Source organism: Ambystoma mexicanum, chromosome 1q (genome assembly GCF_040938575.1).
Source record: "Ambystoma mexicanum isolate Mex_15411 chromosome 1q, UKY_AmexF1_1, whole genome shotgun sequence".
NCBI classification, from domain to species: Eukaryota; Metazoa; Chordata; class Amphibia; order Caudata; family Ambystomatidae; genus Ambystoma; species Ambystoma mexicanum.
In genome coordinates, this window is record NC_090922.1 from 289723523 (window position 1) to 289741715 (window position 18193).

Sequence of the window (18193 nt, forward strand, 5' to 3'; positions counted from 1 at the left end):
CTGCTCCTAACACGCTTAGAGAACCCATGGAGTACTGCACAAAGTACCCTAGTAAATTGTTAATGAAAACTCTACTAAAAGCTCGTCTCAACCTACTACCCACCCAGGAAATTTTAGCTATCAGAGCAGCATCTAAGGACAAAACTTGTCGACTCTGCAAAAATTCAGAAACAATAGAAACTACAAGACATCTACTGATGGCCTGCCCGGCGATTGCACAAGAAAGGGACGCCTTCTTTGGCCCTCTACGCATAAACTCTTTCGTAGACGATGAAGATACGTGGTGGAACGGTCTAATCACAGGAGCTCGTACTAGATGGTTAATTCCGACAGCTAAACTTCTAATCATCGCCATGGAAAAGACCAACCTCCATTGATGCCAACGTGAATTTGTATCCATTAGCTATAAGGCATCCCAGATCTCTCTGACCAAAGAGTCCATCTACTTCGTAATGACGAAAAAAAAACGCTTTGTAAAAATCTAAAAAGATTATACACAAATAAAAAATAAAAAAATAAATAAATTACTACCAAGTTGGGAACTATCTCCTATGGAACCATTTGGTTCAGTCAGGGATTAGAGTGTATGGAGTCAGCAGGGGGGCACACTTCAGGAGAGCTACCACAGAGGAATCTTGAGATATGGTTATCCCTCAGATGGCTGAGTCTAATAAATCACTGACCCTGGGTTCACTTAATGTTCAAGTCTTGAATTCCCCCCATAAACGATCCTTGGTGGTCAGGGAAATTAATAGGCTGAAACACCACGTGCTATTCCTTCAAGAAACTCATTGGGCGAGGGGTAGGGAAATGGCACTTAGAACCAGGGTTGTACAGGATGTTTTTCACGCCTCATGCCAGGCAAAAAAAAGGGGAGTAGCGATAGTTGTGTCCCCAAAAGCCCACTTTGTCCCACAAGCTCAGCAAAAGGATCCAGAGGGCTGTTATGTGATGGTCAAGGGGGAAATCAGGGGTACCAAGATAACGCTGGTCTCATTTATGCCCTGAACGAGGACCAAGACTGGTTCTGGGAGGGGAGTAAACCGAAAATCATGGGGTTTACGGAGGGTGTCCTCATGGTGGGAGGGGACTTCAACATGGTTCTCGATCCTGAATTAGACAGGAAATCTGATCAACCACATACAGATCCTCACAAACAGAGGAGGATATCTGCCTCCTTCCATAACACAAATATTGACCTGGGCATTTCAGACTCCCATTCAACACGGAAGGGGTGTGCTCCTCTGTTTACCTTTTTCTCCAGCCCTCACTCCTCATTTTCTCGTATTGATTATATTCTAGTTGACAACTCACTTTGGGAGAGGGTATCCAGCTTCGGGGTGGAGTTGATCCCATGGTCGGACCACGACCTAGTAAGGGTCCAGATAGGGATGCCCCCAGAACAGTCCCGGTGTTCGAGGTGGTCATGCAATGACTTGTTGTTGCGAGACAAAGGGCTGTCCCAGCACCTTCTGCTGGCTATAAAGGATTATTTCGCATTTTATGACAATGGTGAAGTTGGGGAAGCCAGTGTATGGAAAGCCTTTAAAGCTACGATTAGAGGGGTACTCATAGGAATGGGAGCAAGAAGAAAACAGGAGAGAAGTAGGGAGGAGAAGCTCCTTAGAGATAAAATAGAGGCTATCCAGCCGGGGGGTAATCTTAGGTCCCAAATGTTCCCGGGCAAATGGTTGGCACTCCAACGACTGAAAGCACAATTGGCAGCTCTCCTGGTGGGACAAACCGAGAGAAAACTAGCTTTTCTAAAGCAAAGATATATGGAGGAGGGAGAAAAAGCTGATAGGATCCTCACCTGGAAATTGCGGGAACTCAGGAACAACAAGCGAGTCCATGCATTGCAACCTCCTGGAGGTGACAAATGTATAGATGATACAGGGATAGCGGAGCACTTCCGTTCATACTATGAACCTCTATACCTCGGAACATGGGGGAGAGGGTTCCATAAAAGACAAGTTTTTAGACTCTCAACCAATCCCTCGCCTTTCCCCTGAACAAGCGAGCCCTCTTGAAAACCCCATTACCCCTCAAGAGATAGTGGATGCAATAAGTTCTATGAAAGGAGGTACCACCACGGGTGATGACGGTTTCCCCGTCTCCTTTTATAAGACCTTTAGATCTACCCTCACCCCTTTCTTGCTAAGTTGTTCAACTCTGCTCTTGATTCTGGACTCCTCCCACATTCCAAGCTTTCAGTCCTTATAGTGGTGATCCCTACTCAGTGCCACTCCTATCGCCCTATTTCCCTTCTCGACATGGACGTGAACATTTTGGCAAAGCTTCTCGCTAATAGGCTGGCTCAGCATCTTCCGGCTGTAGTCCATGGGGACCAGGTTGGGTGCATCCCAGGCAGACAGGGGTCCAATAACATCAGAAAGACCTTGGACCTTATGCATGAAGCCTCGAGTAATAATGTAGAAGCCTATCTCCTCTCACTAGACTGAGAGAAGGCCTTTGACCGTGTCGAATGGCCATACATGGGCAAAGTTCTGAAAAGAATTGGGTTGGGTGAAAAGTTTTGCGGATGGATAGCTTCCCTGGACACCAGGCCCTCGCCTAGAGTTGCTGTAAATGTCACGGTATCCGATCCCCTTCTTCTCTCCAGAGGCACCTGATAGGGTTGCCCTATCTAACTCCTTCTATATACTCTTGCTAAGGAACCTCTCGCCAAGGCGATACAGCAACATCCAGGGATCACGGGGATAAGGGTGGGAGATTTAGACTTCAAACTCTCTCTTTTTGCTGACGATATTTTGGCCTATTTAACTAATTTGGGATCCTCTCTCCCCAACCTCCTCGACTTGATTTGTACTTTGGGATTTTTCTCGGGCTTGAAGATTAACCCGACAAAATCCTGCTTAATGCCAGTGGGGGTGGGCTCCCGGGACATTGAGAAAGGTGGTGTAGCAGGGGACATTAAAATAGTACATAATGCCATTCCATACCTTGGGATCTTCCTCCCTAGAGACTTGGGTACCCTCTTTGAATTGAATTTCCCCCTGATCCTTTCTAAAATAAAACTGGACCTTGCCAGGTGGGCCCCTTTGACCCTCTCGTGGTTCGGATTAATGGTGTCCATCAAAATGAACATCCTCCCCCACCCTCTCTACCTCTTCTCATCCCTCCCCACTGAGATCCCAGAGACTTACTTTAGATCCCTGCACTCCATGATCCAGCGGTTTATATGGAACGGCAAGAAACCTAGGATTAAACACGCCACCCTGACGCTCCGGAGGTCCTCTGGGGGGTTCGGTCCCCCTGACTTCCACCTATATTACAAGGAAGCCCAGCTCGGTTTTATGCTGGAACACATACAAAATGAGATGGGCACCTACTGGACATACATTGAAGACACCCACAAGCAACCTAGGAAAGAAGGGATCTTCTATGGGCCCCTTATAATGAGCTCCCCAGCCATGTGAAATTTCATCCTACGCTATCTGTTTTATGGGATATTTGGAAGCCCAACAGGGAAAACTTGGTCCTTTCTTCTTGGCCTTCACCTCTCTTGTCTCTATGGGGCCTTCCCCTTGATCTGGGTAATAGGGAACTAAGAAATACGCAGAAGTGGTCCAACATGGGCCTAGAATGGGCGGCTCAATTGTTCCATCAGAAGGTCTTCATAGAATACGACAAATTAGCTGAGGCAATGGGGGATAGCCCAATGTCGACATTTGATTATCTCCCCATAAAAGGCATCTTGACCACTCCCCCATGGAACAAGGATCTTGCGCGCCTCCTTCAGAGCATTGAGAAGGAATTGCAGAGTCCTCTTCACAGAGGGGATCCCTTGCTAGGATCTATGAGGTTCTGATCATGGCCCAGCTGCAAGGTAGACAAGGGTTTAAACAATTCTGGGCTGAAAAACTGGGGATGGTAATAGAGGAATCGACCTGGTCTAAAATATATGAGTTCCTCTTCTCAGGAACTCTGTACACCACAGCTATGGAGCACAATTTTAAGAGGCTTCATGCATGGCATTTCCCGCGGGACAGATTGTCAAAAATGTTTCCTCCCTGTGCCCTAGGGTCTGTGGTCAACAGGGTTCATGGTATCACATGCATTCGGAGTGCCCAACAGTCCCGATTTACTAGTTGAGCTTTTGTGTTGGATCAAGACATGATGGGTATTTCCGTGACCAGGTATTCCCTGGAGATTCTCCTCGGTGTCCCCTCTTCTGAGGTGGAATCGGGTGGTCTCCCACAGGTCATTAAGGGTATGCTTAGAGCTGGGAGGCTCGCCCTTGCACAGAATTGGAGGAGTAAACTAGCACCATCCAAGTCAGAGTGGTTGTCAAAATTGTGGGCGATCTTTACCTATGAGAACTTAACAGTGTTAACTCATGACACAATGGAATCGTTCCTGTTGGACTGGACTCTAGTGCTTCTACATGAAGACTGTGGGGCACTGAGACTTTGATCACTTTTTTCATGGATGTCCCCCCGTCTCCCAGTGTCTCCTGATTTATGCATACGACCACCGCCTTCTTTTGTGTGTTTTTATAAAACCCACTCGGGTCAGCAAATGTTTGATCCACAATCTCTTTTTTTGTGTTGTTATCTTCTTTGGTTTCAAGGTCTCAGTTTGAACTCAGTAGCTCTCGTGCGGGTGGTGGGGGACGGATGGGGGGTTGTTTAACTCCAGATGTTCTTGTCGTTGATTTATTGCTTTGTGTTGTAAGATGGTGTTTTGTCCTAATCAAAATGTTCAATAAAAACTTAATGGAGAAAAAAAAGAAAGCACAAGTCCATTGAAATGGGAGAGGGGGAAGGTGCATGGAAGGGGGAGAGGGGAAAGTGTAGGGCATAGGGTAGAAAACAGAGTAAATATTAAATAAATAAAAATAAATAATGGCGATAAACCATGGTAGTCCAGCCAGAAAGTGGCTAGTGAAATTTAGTCAGATGAGGTATATCTGATAATTGCATAAGAAAAAGTGTGACTGTATGGGTACAGATACAGAACTCTAGTGCAGAGGATGGCCTGGAGGCAGTGCAGGAGGGTGGCAGGGTGAGCAGGTACCTGGGCCCGAATGACAAAGGGTGGCAAGGTGCACGATGCCAAGAGAAGAAACAGATCAACAGGGGACAAATGGGGCAAAGGCAGAGGCGAAGAGGAAGGTCTTCAGATGCTTCCGGAACTGGAGAGGGTTTTCCTCAAGTTTCAAGGCAGAGGGATAGTTGAAGGTATTTTGGACCCAGGGCCCAGAAAGCCTTGTGGGCAATGCAGAGGGTTTTACATGTAATCCTTGCTTCCACTGGGAGACAATCAAGGGATTTCAGGGCTGGAGAGATACAATCCCAGGGCTTGAGGCCAAGGACAAGTCTCACAGTCCTGTTCTGGATTAGTTGTAAAGGACGAAGAGTGGAGGCAGGTAGATTTAGAAAGAGGCTGTTTCATTAATCCAGTCTGGACAGAACCAGAGCTTGGGAGACAGTGAATTTTGAGGGAAGGAGAGGAAATGCAGAGTACCTCTAAGGAGGTGCAATAAGAAATGTGACTTTTTGGAGATGTCAGAGATGTCTACGGAGAAGGAAAGTATAGCGTCAAAGATAACCCAGAGGTTATTAGCCGTGCAGGTGGGGTAGGAGGAGGGCCAAGGTAGGCCAGCCAGAGTGTGAGAGGAAAGGATGTAGATGGTGTGCCAATAAGGAAGTTACTTTGGGTAACTTCCGTTAAATAAGTTGGATCCAATCACCCAATACCAACTATTTTTTCAAAGAAAGCGCAAGACTAGGAGTGTGTATCCCAGTGATGTGGAGCCATTTTGTTACCTAGTAGCGAGGAGCCTGGGCCATGGACACACAATGCAATGTACATATGACACATGGACACACTAGGAGTACCTCACTGTACCATGCAGGATGGTGGCCTCCAGCTCCCTCGGTCCATCACCACTCACAAGCACTTAACTATCCCTCCATAAATACCTCCCCTCTCCAGCCCTACTTTTAACTCCCTCAGGGTTAGTCATTTTGCAAAGAAACGAGCTGGGGGTAGATCTCTGTCTTCGGCTGGTGTCTATCCCTCTCTCAGGCTGTGCAATGTTGGGTTAGTCCTGAAAATCCCTGCCAGAGATGTGGCGTACAGTCCTCCATTCATACCCCGCCAGGGCTACAAAATAACAGCATGGTGAGATGCCTATATCACCTTTAGAATTATATGCAGCCAATCAGGATGTAGGGAATGCCACTGACACCGATAGTAATGGCCTACGTTGCCTGCTCTCTTGAAAGTCTACAGAGTTGCTAATTTACCAGATCTGCTCCCCTCTGCGCTCCCTTTTCTGACTTCAGCCTCAATGGCAGGTTTTCTGGGGTTCAACACCAGTTTGTGTTTCAATCAATTGAATTCCTTATGTGATGAAACCAAGTTGAAAGTATTACACTGGTGTCTGTACAGCAATATGTGCAATTACAATGGTAAGAAATGATAACCAAAATGTGACTTCCTAATGAATAGAGAACCTTCCGATGTTCATTGTCTATTAACACAGGAATAGAGAATTTCTTCTCTAAAACTCAACAATGTATTTGCTGATGTCTCAGAGGATAAAGGGGCAATCACAAAAAAAATGCAGGAACAGAGTTACAAGTGTGTATGGGAAGTTACATGGGGAAAATTGGCACCTACACACCCCACAGAAAAATTGTCCGTTAAGAAGATGAATGTAAAGAAAATATAAATGTTTTGAAATATGGATGATATTGCATTGATGTAACATATCATCATTATAATACTTTATAGCTTGCACCTAATGTGTTTTTGAGAGTGTGCTCCTTCCTTTCTCAGAAATGTATTTCAGATTCCTCTGACATCTACACGTTCTCCTGCTGAAAGCCCTTTTATTGTGTGAGGGAGTGAAGGGCCGTTTGGCCCCCCTACACATTCTATGCGAAATGGACCACTTGCTCACGCACAAGCGGGGGGCGCCTGCATTGCCCTTATGCTAACATCAGCATAGGTGGGGCTATTGTGAGATACACTTGGCTTCCATTTTGTGTGCCCTCGACTCCATCTTTGAACTAGGCAGCACTACAATACTACGAAAACCTTCTCTCCTCTCTGCAGCACCGCACACATCGCGCTCATGAACCCCACCTTTTCTTCTACTGTCTGAAGCTTCACAAATCCCTTTCTCACGGATGTGCAGGGGATAATTGAAACACATAACACTATGTGTCTTCTCACTCTTCCTCTGAGATCACTGTCGTGTGTGAACCACCTCGGACCATGACTTGTATCTCATCCATCTCCACAAATCTGCTCCTGCCCTCTTAACCCCAGTGTTGGAAAATTACTGCCAATGTAACCCTGTGCCCTCCTAAATTATTCTCTTGATGTACCAGAAATGTGACTCTGCTGTGCAGCCCACCCCAGAGTGCCCCCACCAAATCCAGACCCCTGTCACAGTATATTGTTTTCTAAAACTAACATATGTCATTATACTCCCCACTCGCCTTGATGTGCTAGGAACCGCCCAGTCACCCAGGTTATCATGGAGGACAAGTCCCCTACACCCTGTACCTCATAAAAGTCCCAATGAAAGATGATGTAATTCTGTGTAAGCAATTTATAGGTTTGCAAGAATTACTCAAAGGTATACCAATAATTGTTGTTTATTATATGTCCAGTTGTAGTTTCTCATGCCAGCTTAGTTAGTGTCAACTCTATCTCGCCACAACCTAACCCTCACCCCATCCGGACGCAGGCAGCTGGACTTCGTGACACACAACTTCCCGCCGACTGGGCAGCCTATTCTGAGGAAGCAGCGCCTACAGAGCCATATGGGACATCACTCTCCAGCCAGTCATGTGCCAGCATTGTAACCTATATTGTGATGATGATATTTTGCTTCATAATCTTGTGTAATCGTAATGTTTGCCGGAGTGCTCTCGAGGCAGCAGAGTTCTCTGGATGTCAGTTTTATATAAAGGTTTGTTAACCTTGCAACCTGTTCTCTTAGTCTCATTCCCTACTGAGATGTGTTGTTTATTCTAACTTGGTATCGGTGCAACGGGGAGTGATCCTTTACACTTGCAACTCATAAGAACTGGCAGAAGACATCTCAGTGGTTGACCTTCATCGGGAGCATATACTTTCAATTTGACCTTTTTATTGCTTTGGAAAAATTTCATATTTTCTGTTTCATCCCTCCATAATGTAGTTGTAGTCCAACAACATTTGTAGAGAGGTGAAATAAAAGTCTGATACTGCAGCTATGGTAAGTGAACTTCTTTACTAAGTTCCAGTGACAAGGTATATACATCAGGTAAGTCCAAGGGTAAGTAAGTAGGAAAGTACACAGGAGACATCCACAAGCCTCCACTCTCACAGGCAGCTTCACTCTCCAACTGACATTCATAGAACATCCATGGGCACTCACACCGCAACATTCCACAGACATAACATTCCATTAGGCATTCTCTTAATCAAGCATGCATACAGGACCAAGGCAGGGAACACAAGACACAACACATCTCACTGCTCAAGAGAAACCAAGATAAAGGTATGTAAAGAAGTGCAGGGGAAATACACAGGGTAATGCGACCAAAGTACAAACCAACACAGGGAACACAAGATGCTCCACATCTCCCTCCTCAACAGAAACCAAGATAAGGTACAGAAAGTAGCACAAGGGAGATACACGGGGTAATGCTACCTAAGTATAAACCAACAACAATCTTGTCACCTCCATTCCAAACTCCAAAACTCCAATCCCAAACCCACTCACTCCATTCAGAAGAACAAGGAGGCTCCCACCTACCTCGTCCCTTCATCGACCTATTATGAAGTCAAACAACCATGCAAAACACTCAAAGTCTGTTGCTGGCCTAACAACAGACACTCAAACCAAGGAGCCATCCCTAAATCTCAACACCGCACTATGCCGCGCACTCCCGAAACAGCACCCTCATTCATCAATAACTTAGGTGTGCTGAATCACAGCACACCCTTCATCTTCTAGTATTCTAAACAAGAACAAACAATCAAAGCTCAAAATGCGCAGAGCACAGGCACACACTGCTGTGCACAGCAGGTGAAGCGGACCACCCACTAAGGTACTGGCAGGAAACCCCCTCAAGTGCAGAGTCCAAAACCACGATATTAGTGGCATGGTTGGCAAAACACCCCTATAAAACATGTGCTGTGCTTCAAACCCCCAAACACTGGTACGGGTGACAAACACCCCTAAAACATGTGCCAGGTTCCAAACCCCAATACTTGTGGCACAGGTAGCAGAACATCTCTACAAAACATGTGCCAGGTTCCCAACCCCATTATCTGTGGCACAGGTGGCAGAATACCCCTATAAAACGTGTCCTGGGTTCCAAACCCCAATACTTGTGGCGCGGGTAGCAGAACATCTCTACAAAACATGTGCCAGGTTCCCATCCCCATTATCTGTGGCACAGGTGGCAGAATACCCCTATAAAATGTGTGCTGGGTTCCAAACCCCCAAAAATTGTTAAGAGGTAAAAATGTCCACCATTCTCCCAATGCACAACACCCTGAACCACACACAAGGTGAACATTACAAACCAAATACTGAAACTATAAATATTTTGTGTAAAAGTCCATAAAGTACACGTTGCTCCTGTGAAAGAAAACGTTAGTGCAAGATATAGCACTGTCATAAAATTGCATTGCTGTCATATCACACAATAAAAATAATGGGAACTAATCTCAGCAGAGGCCACATCAAATACATTCATATCAGCCAAACATCAAACCTCACTTCAAGCTAGATACATCCTTGAACACTTCTCAAGAACAGGCCTCACATGACATTTCAATCAAAACATATAATTGCAAGATCTCTCCAAAATGGGTCTCCTATTCTGGCCAAAAGAAACATATTGCTGCAAGGTTACTTAACATGTCTCCCTGATCTGGACAGAAGAACCTCTTACAAATGGGACCCAAAAAAAAACCTTTTGAAAAAACATGAAAAATGAAACACATTGCAAATGTCAATTTTGTCACCATTTCCTTGAATCACAATGAATAACAATGGAAAAGAGAGTGACACCTGCCTGGAACAAGATGCCAGACATTATAGATAGTGGTGCCTCAGGTGCTACTCCACACCCTGTCCTCAATAGCAGGCGTTCGCTTCGTTGGACCTTTTTGTGACATCAATTAAGGCCAGCAAACCGATATATCTGATTGCACAGCCGTCCAGCATTATCCCGGGCTCTCAGACGTGCCCAGGGAGAAGCTCACAGCCGGAAGGAAACAAACGACGTTGGCAGGATGAATGAGGGTTCTTTCCTATTATCCTCTGGAGGAACACTCACAGAGAAGAACAGCTGTTGCCATGACCAAGCCTCCTACAGGCGCAAACATTTCCCAGCGTTCAGTGGAATCACCATCATCACACGCTCAGGTCTCCTGACATCACCATTGCGTGGAGCCTGTAGGGGGCATGAGGCCCCAACAAACTCTGAGTCTCCATTTGCTTCGAGCCCTGCAGCGTTGTGCTCACCTCTCAGGCATCCCACAACCAACCCCCTAGCTCCTTCACCACACTTCACCCTGGTAAGGCCCACGCACAGGGAAAAGGCTCCAGATATTACCCGGATCACCAAAAAGCAAACAGGTGCCCTGACCTTCATGGCCCACAGTGTTAACTGCTGGCTGTCACAGCAGCTCTTATCACATCTCCCAGGCATATGTCGCCTTCATTGATCACTTCCACGCTCTGTGCCAGTGCACAGGTGCTGTAAGGTGGCCCTGCTGGTGCCAGGTCTTCCAACTACTACCAGCAGTTTACTCCAGTGGGCTGGGCAAAACATTTTCAAGGTGGCTGGCCCCACTGGGCAATACAATGCCAGTGGCCAAATATCTGTAAGGTGGCCCCACTGGAAAATGCTGCTCAAGTGGCCACAATTCTTAAAGGTGGCCCCACCGATACTCCTGTTTCAGTGACCAAAATGCTTAAAGGTGGCCCCACTGATGCTCAAACTTCAACATACAGTCGAATCCCCCCTTCCTGCCTTGCAACTGCTGTTGGGCCATGGGACAGGGGTCATCTCCCCTCTGGGGGGCCGGTGGAGGTCCCCTCATTGGTCTCAATGCTTCCTTCCTTCTGTAGGGGAGGACAGGCCTTGAAGGCCCCCCTCTCCTGCATTATCCTCCCCAGGTGAGGACCATGGCTCGCTGAGCGTCCCCTCATGCCACCCGGGCCCAGGTGGAGGAGGGCTCGCCCGCCGATGACATTGCCCCCACGTATCCATCATACACACACACACACACTAGAGTTTAGACAGGCCTAGAAGCCATCGTGCCCAGCAAAGATGGCGTGAGTTCAGCACACTGTAGCACGGCCCCCACCTTTGGAGGGCTTTCCAAGCATCCCTGCCGCCGCAGCACCATGGTAGATCCGCTGCGAGCGCGTTCCCATGAGAAAGCCGGGTATGAGCTAACCCGAGATGCTAACACTGTAACATTTCGTCGTTCACAATGTAATACTGCACCCTGCATGACCTGGTCCGCGAGGCCGGGGCGACGGGGAAGAAACTGTAGCATCACTGTCTGAAGAAAGTAGAAAATAATTCAAGTATTGGTATTAATGAACTATCTCCTTTTAAACAGGTTCTGTAAACTGTGAATCAATCATAAAGATGTAACGTTTATATGATGTCACCCCAGGTCTGGACTAATGCTGCTATAACCACAGAGAAAGATGTCGACGAAACGTATAACCTTTATGTGTATAAGTGTTCTTTCAGTTTTATGTAGAAACCTGAACTTGTATATGTTTTCTTAGTCACCCGTAGCGGCTAGTATCAATCTCTGTAGGCCATAACCTAGAACTACCTCATGTAACGTCTAATGTACATAGAATAATCAAACACTGTAGTGAATATAATGTTAGGTAACGAAAAGGTACTCAGACTGAATATATGAACGAAATGCTCAATGAACTTGAAGTATATATGTATGGCACCGTAGTTTAAAGAAGACAAACGATATAAAAGTTTTTGTATTTAAAATTCAGCAATACACGAGGAAAATACCTTTTGTGAATATATGCAAGGCCATTCTCCCTCCCACCCTACGAAGCCTGCCAAATAGAAAAAAGCTAAGGCCTGTGCCGTGCACCCCCACCTCCCCCGACCAAGCTGGAACCGCTTCAGAGAGTCAGAGGCCCCAACACAGCATCCAAGGCCACTGGCCGCCACTTGTGTTATTTACAGCACGGTAATAAACTCACGTTTGAATCCACTGATCTACCAGCACCCTCTCGTAAATCCCACAATCCCCAAGACCACCCCAAGAAGTCTGACCCCGCACAAACACTACCCCCGACAATGGGACAAGACACAGAGCCCCCATCATAGTAGCCTCTAACGTAGTAATAAAACATGTACCACCCGGCCCAAGCCCCCAGAGCCCAGCCCCTCGACCTGAAATACCAGACGTCAGAACACCGGTAAATCCAATAGATGACCACCAGACCCCTCACAAGGTGCATTCCTCCTGTGTTGTATTTCATTGATTGAAAGATTTACTGTAGAAGTTAGATATGGGGTTTTAAGTAACTGCAATGTGCATGATCTAGGGCACCCAAGTCAGGGAAGGTATTCATCTTTGTCACAGGCTGCCCCAGCGTACCAACACCGCCCGGATGACCTCAAGCCGGCCTGCCAGGCCCAACCCAACCCACGAGGCTGACCAGTGACGTCCTCCCACCCGGACCAACCACGCTGCAGCAACACCTATAGTTAGTCGACGCCACCCAATCCCAATTAACTTGTGCCCCCTATAGTGTGTAGGTTCTGATGACGTTTTTTGTATTAGAAATATGCCTGCCTTTGCGATTGTCAGGCAGAGCGCTCTCGGAGGTTGCAGAGTTCTTTGCATGCCATATTCTCTTGATAAACTCCCACTTACGCTCACCCGCACTCTGTCTTGGCCTTATTCCCACTGCGGGAGTGTCTATTATTGTCTCCCATTGCGGGGAGGATCGTGCTAACTTGGGGGCGCTTCCACTCACTTCTAGACACTGTTCACTCTGGACAGCTGTATATTCCTGGCCCTTCCCTCAAGGCAGCTCATTGCCAGTGTTACATGGTGAAATGAAAGTCTGATACTGCAGGTAAGGGAAGTGAACTTCTTTATACAAGGTATATATATCAGGTAAATCCAAGGGTAAGTAAGTAGGAAGGTACACAGGAGACATCCACCTGCCTCTTCTCTCACAGGCAGCTTTACTCCAACTGACCTTCATAGAACGCCCAGGGGAACTCACACCACAACATTCCACATACATAACATTCCACCTGGCATTCTCTCAAGCAAGCATTGATGAGGGACCAAGGCAGGGAACGCAAGACACAACACGATGCAATACAAAAATCACTTTAAATACACATTTTTTTTGTCAAGGTGTTCCTTCCTATGCCAGTCACCCTGTTAAAAGCCAAGGGTAAAGTTGAGACATTATATTATCATCTACAGGACAGAAAATGACACTGAAAAATGTATATTTTTTAACAGAACATATAGCAATGAAAAAAGAGCCCAGCAGAAAGCAGGATGTCATTATGAGGGACGTCTGTGCCTCAAGTCATTGTTATATGCACCACGTGACACAATGATGGCACAAGATCTTGCTGACACGCCTCTTACAAGACCGAAGAAAGGAGACCCACGTCGCAAAGGCTGACATGAATGCACTGTAAGGGCGTATGATATTTCCGGGTTACACTCGCCTCTGCACCATTAAAGATAGTCGAACACATTGCAACCCAGCTGGTAACTCCCAGCTGAAGCAAGGATCTCTAAACACACGCGGTGGTGCTGTAACAAACGCGGTCAGAGCAACGTTGATGTGTTTAGTGCCATTAGCACCTGCGAGTAAACACACGCAGATGCAAAAGGCTACGTTAAAATTTTTAAAAAAGAAAAACTTACCTTCAGTCCTGCGACACCTCATCTCAGATAGAGAGTCCATTGTCGGTGTTGACGACAGTGACGTAATTCACACTGAAAGCGGATTCCCTGACACGAAAGCAGTGTGCGTACGTTTTTCCTTTGTTATAATTGATATCAGTTTTTAGCACCCAGTTCTAAAGGCGGCATTGGGGGTGAGCAACTGAGGCACAGGGTGAGCTGGGTGCAGCTATGGGAAAGCCTGGAATGCGGCCTATACCAGAGAATACGTGTCCTGAGCTCTCTGGTTGACTAGTGTCTCCCACAGCCCCCAACCAGGGTGCTAATGATTTTTGATCATTAAAAAAAATACGGGCGTGATTTTCTTTGGCACATCCTCAACTGGAGGTTGGTAGTATGTGCAATCTATCATACAGCTAACATGCCAACTTTCAGACATTTTATGGCCATTCCTGTACACAACAACCACACCAGCTGCGCACATATCTGGTGCACCCACGCACCATACGACACCCCCTCTCCCTACTGACTTGGACTACGGTTCCCAAGGGCGTTCAAGCTACTAGCGCTTTGAAGTCATACCAATGATACATAAGGCGCTAAATAAATGCCAAGTAACATACCAACATAACATAACACGCATGCAACAATGCATAAAAGAGAGGTGGAATTAGACAGTTGATGTGGTGTTTTAATTTCTAGTTACAAAGTGTGAAATGGGTTAACACATGTTTTGCCTTATGTCACTCACTGTACTTGGGAAGAATACAGAATTATTTCCAGTGCTATCCATGTGTGTTTTGATGGATAGGAGGTTATGGGTGGCTGCACTACAGAAGTGTGCTTGACCTGATCAAGACAGCCCAAAAACAAAATGACGATGCAGGCCTGTTGTGTTGAGTGTCAAGGAGTGTATAATGCAGGATTCTGCATCCCGTGGCTCTGCAGATCTTTTGGACTACGACTCCCAGGATCTCTCACCATTTATTATGCTTATTAGGGCTCATGAGAGTTGCAGTGCCAAATATCTATGAAGGCAAAATAACCAGAACCAGAACCACATCCCCGTGGTTATGCATAAAAGGCCATTCACTCCATCGTTTGCTTGGAATTCTGCGACATGTAGTTTTCCTATCTTTAAATGGAAAAGAAAAAACTACAAGTCACAGAATCCAAAAGGAAATAACAGGACTGGGTTGCAATCTCACGCGTGACCACTGGCAACGTAAGAGTTCTGAATGCCCCACGTAAATGTTGGTATAAAATGTCGCTATTTACACCAGCATTGCATTGCCTTGCACTTGTAGGACAATCTGGGATGAAAAGCAGAAGGTATTGTTATGGAATTGGAGGTTTATCTTTCACAGAAGCAGATTGTTCTCACTCAAATATGAGGCAGGCTGTCTTTTACAGAAGCAGCCTTTGCTTTAAGGCCAAAATCATGTGTGACGCCGGTATTTTAAGCTGCATTACAATACCGGTGTCAAACATGCCTTTGGCTTCACCCCTATTCCAGTGCCTGGCACTTATGGGAAAACTGGGATCAACAGCAGAAGATGGTTTTTGGAATGCGCGTCTTATCTTTCTCAGAAGCAGCTTGCTGTCGATCAGGTATGGGGTGGCTCGTGTTTTAAGGTAGCCACGCATTGCTGAAAGGCCAAAGTCATAACCTGGGCATGGCACTTGTCCCTATGTATACCAGCAGCACTTCACCTTCCATTCAGTACCCGTACCTCCCCTTATTCGGGAAAAAGGGCAGATGGAGACATTAGTTCCTTTGTTGGCATAAAAAGGCTGCAGATTTATTATCACAACATACTAAACACTACATGTTTGTCATCACTTCAAAACCAAACTTTGTAAAAATTGTTCTCCAGGTGCGGCGTTCAGCGGACTGCTCCATCTCAACAAGCTCCCGGACTCTTTCCCCCAGCGTCGATGCAGCGAACGAGGATGCTGACTGCTGTCCGAGCCCAATTATATTTCCTGGCGGGGCCCTTCTCTTTGTTGCCCTTTCGCTGGCTTTTGCTCCTGTTTGGGTGGCATCCCGCTCCCTTTCTTCTTTGCTGGCTGCATCCCTGTTTTCGCAGGCTTTTGCTCACCCCCTACCCCTTATCCAGAGGGAAGGAAGGAGGATGCTGCCATGTTATCTGTGAGCCTCCTTGAGGTCCCCTCATCGTCATCTCCATGTTTCTCACCCGTATTGCAAGTGGCATTACAAATGGTGCCCAGTAGATACAGGTTTTGCTAATGAATGGTTTGTGGCTGTCATGTGATGTCTTTGGTATTTTGTGCAAAGGATGGTAGGCTGAAGACAAAAGGATCTATGTACTCTGAGGTTGGTTCTGTAAGTGAATCAATACCTAATTACTGAGTTTGCTTCCAGGTCAGGGGTTTAAGTTTCGAGTGTTCTGACATACTGATGCCGGTCGGGATGGCTTGGCTCTTGCGTGCTGCGGTGTCACCACTCCTCCACAGGCAGCGCTTCATGCCCCTGCGCGCTCCTGACACAGGTGCGAGGCAAGAAGCGCTGGTTGCGTGCTTACCTCCTACTCTTGGTGAATAAGAGCAAGCTGGAGGCACCCCTGCCGCCAACCCCACGTTCCCAAAAGCCGAACTTTGACTATCATGCAGAAATGATTGCGTTTGGCCATAGATTGCATGAAAACTTTTCCTTGGACCTTCTCAAAACTGCCTTTGTGAACTCCTGCTACATAAAGCAAGAAGAGGTCAGCCGCCGAGAACTTAGGGTGGACAAAGATGTTGTGGCCCTAAACATCTGTGACAACCAAGAACTGTCTAAACAAGGGTTTTTCTTCACTCGTACTTACCTAAAAACATGTCTCGAAAATGCATACCCAATGATGCACCTTACAGGCGTAGACGCCATTGTGAATTTTCTAACTGGAGAAAATATCATGTGCCAGGTGGCACATCACTTAGGAATCGAGGACTTGACTCTCAGCTCAGAGTGTCCAGTTCTGCAGAGCATCCTGCAACAGACATTCAGTGCTTTGGTGGGCGCCTTGCTCCAGAGCAGTGGGCAGCAGAAAGGTGAGATCTTTATTAGGGACTTCTTGATTGTGCAGCTCATTGGTAAAGACCTATTTGATATGTGGACTCTCTCAAACACTATGGTATTACTTGTGGAAGAATTGGCCAAGTGAGGTGTTTCTGCTCCAGAGCCGATCCCCAGACAGTCTGGAACCAGCACAGTCCTGCCATTGTACTTTGTGGGCTTGTACTGTGACAAGAATCTGATTGCAGAAGGTCCAGGTGAAACCTTGCTAGCAGCAGAGGAGGGGGCTGCCCGGGTGGCCCTAAGGAAGATATATGGATATACTGAAAGCCAACGACCGTGGGACTATTCCAACCCCAGTGAAGAACAGAATTCTAAAAAGGCCATCCACAGCAGCTGGATTCCCGCTACCCTGTCTCTGACCCCTTGTGAAGTGCTCAATACTATTTCTATCATGGAATAAACTTTACCCAAGTTTTCATTGTGGGATATTTGCTGTGTCATTCCGCAGTTGCGTAAAGATCTAGGAATACATTCTGACCGCTCAGCTATGAGACTCCATAACCGGAGATTGACAGGAATAATGTACCTTTCAATTCACCAAACATGTATACATGAAAGGTGAAGTGCAACAAAAACGTGTCTGTTAGTTGTTCAAGTGTGTGCTGTTCATGGATTATCTCATCTAGTCTGATATGTTCATTGTCGCACAATAAAGGCCTTTTCTTGAACAGCAAAAAATAAAATACCTAATTTGATGGGTCTACTTTGGGGGAATGGGCTTGTGACTTTGGGAAGAAGCCACAGAGTTGCCATGATGGGGGTGAAAATATTGTAGGAATGTACATGTGTCCTTGATGATGATGGTGTCTGAATGCAAGCTAGAGCATTGATATGATGGGTTATTTATGACGCGCTTAATACTCAGAGGTTTCGAAGCGCGGACCCGGGGATCGAACCCGTGTTGCTCCATGTCGTTTTGCTTCCAAGGTGAGCAAGTTTCCCCTGAGCTATCCTCCGGAGACATTGATTCATCTGTCCAGTTTTGTGACAAATTGAGTGGAGCATTGCTACTTAACAATTGGTGAAAAAAGAGGCATATTAATGTTTCCATACTGCTTTTAGAAAATCTTTCCTATTCAACAAGGTTGCCCCTTTTATCTGCCTCTTTGATAAGAACAGCACTGCCTACCTAGATTGCATGGTGCTTGGCATTCGGCAAATTTGACTTTTTTTGTTGTGTCTGTTTCTTTG

General features: G+C 46.3%; 1 pseudogene; it reads left to right on the top strand.

The window, feature by feature from the left end:
* LOC138555350 (large ribosomal subunit protein mL44 pseudogene) overlaps positions 1-17402 on the top strand; it is a 59918-nt pseudogene extending 42516 nt beyond the window's left edge.
* Positions 17403-18193: the final 791 nt, after the last annotated feature.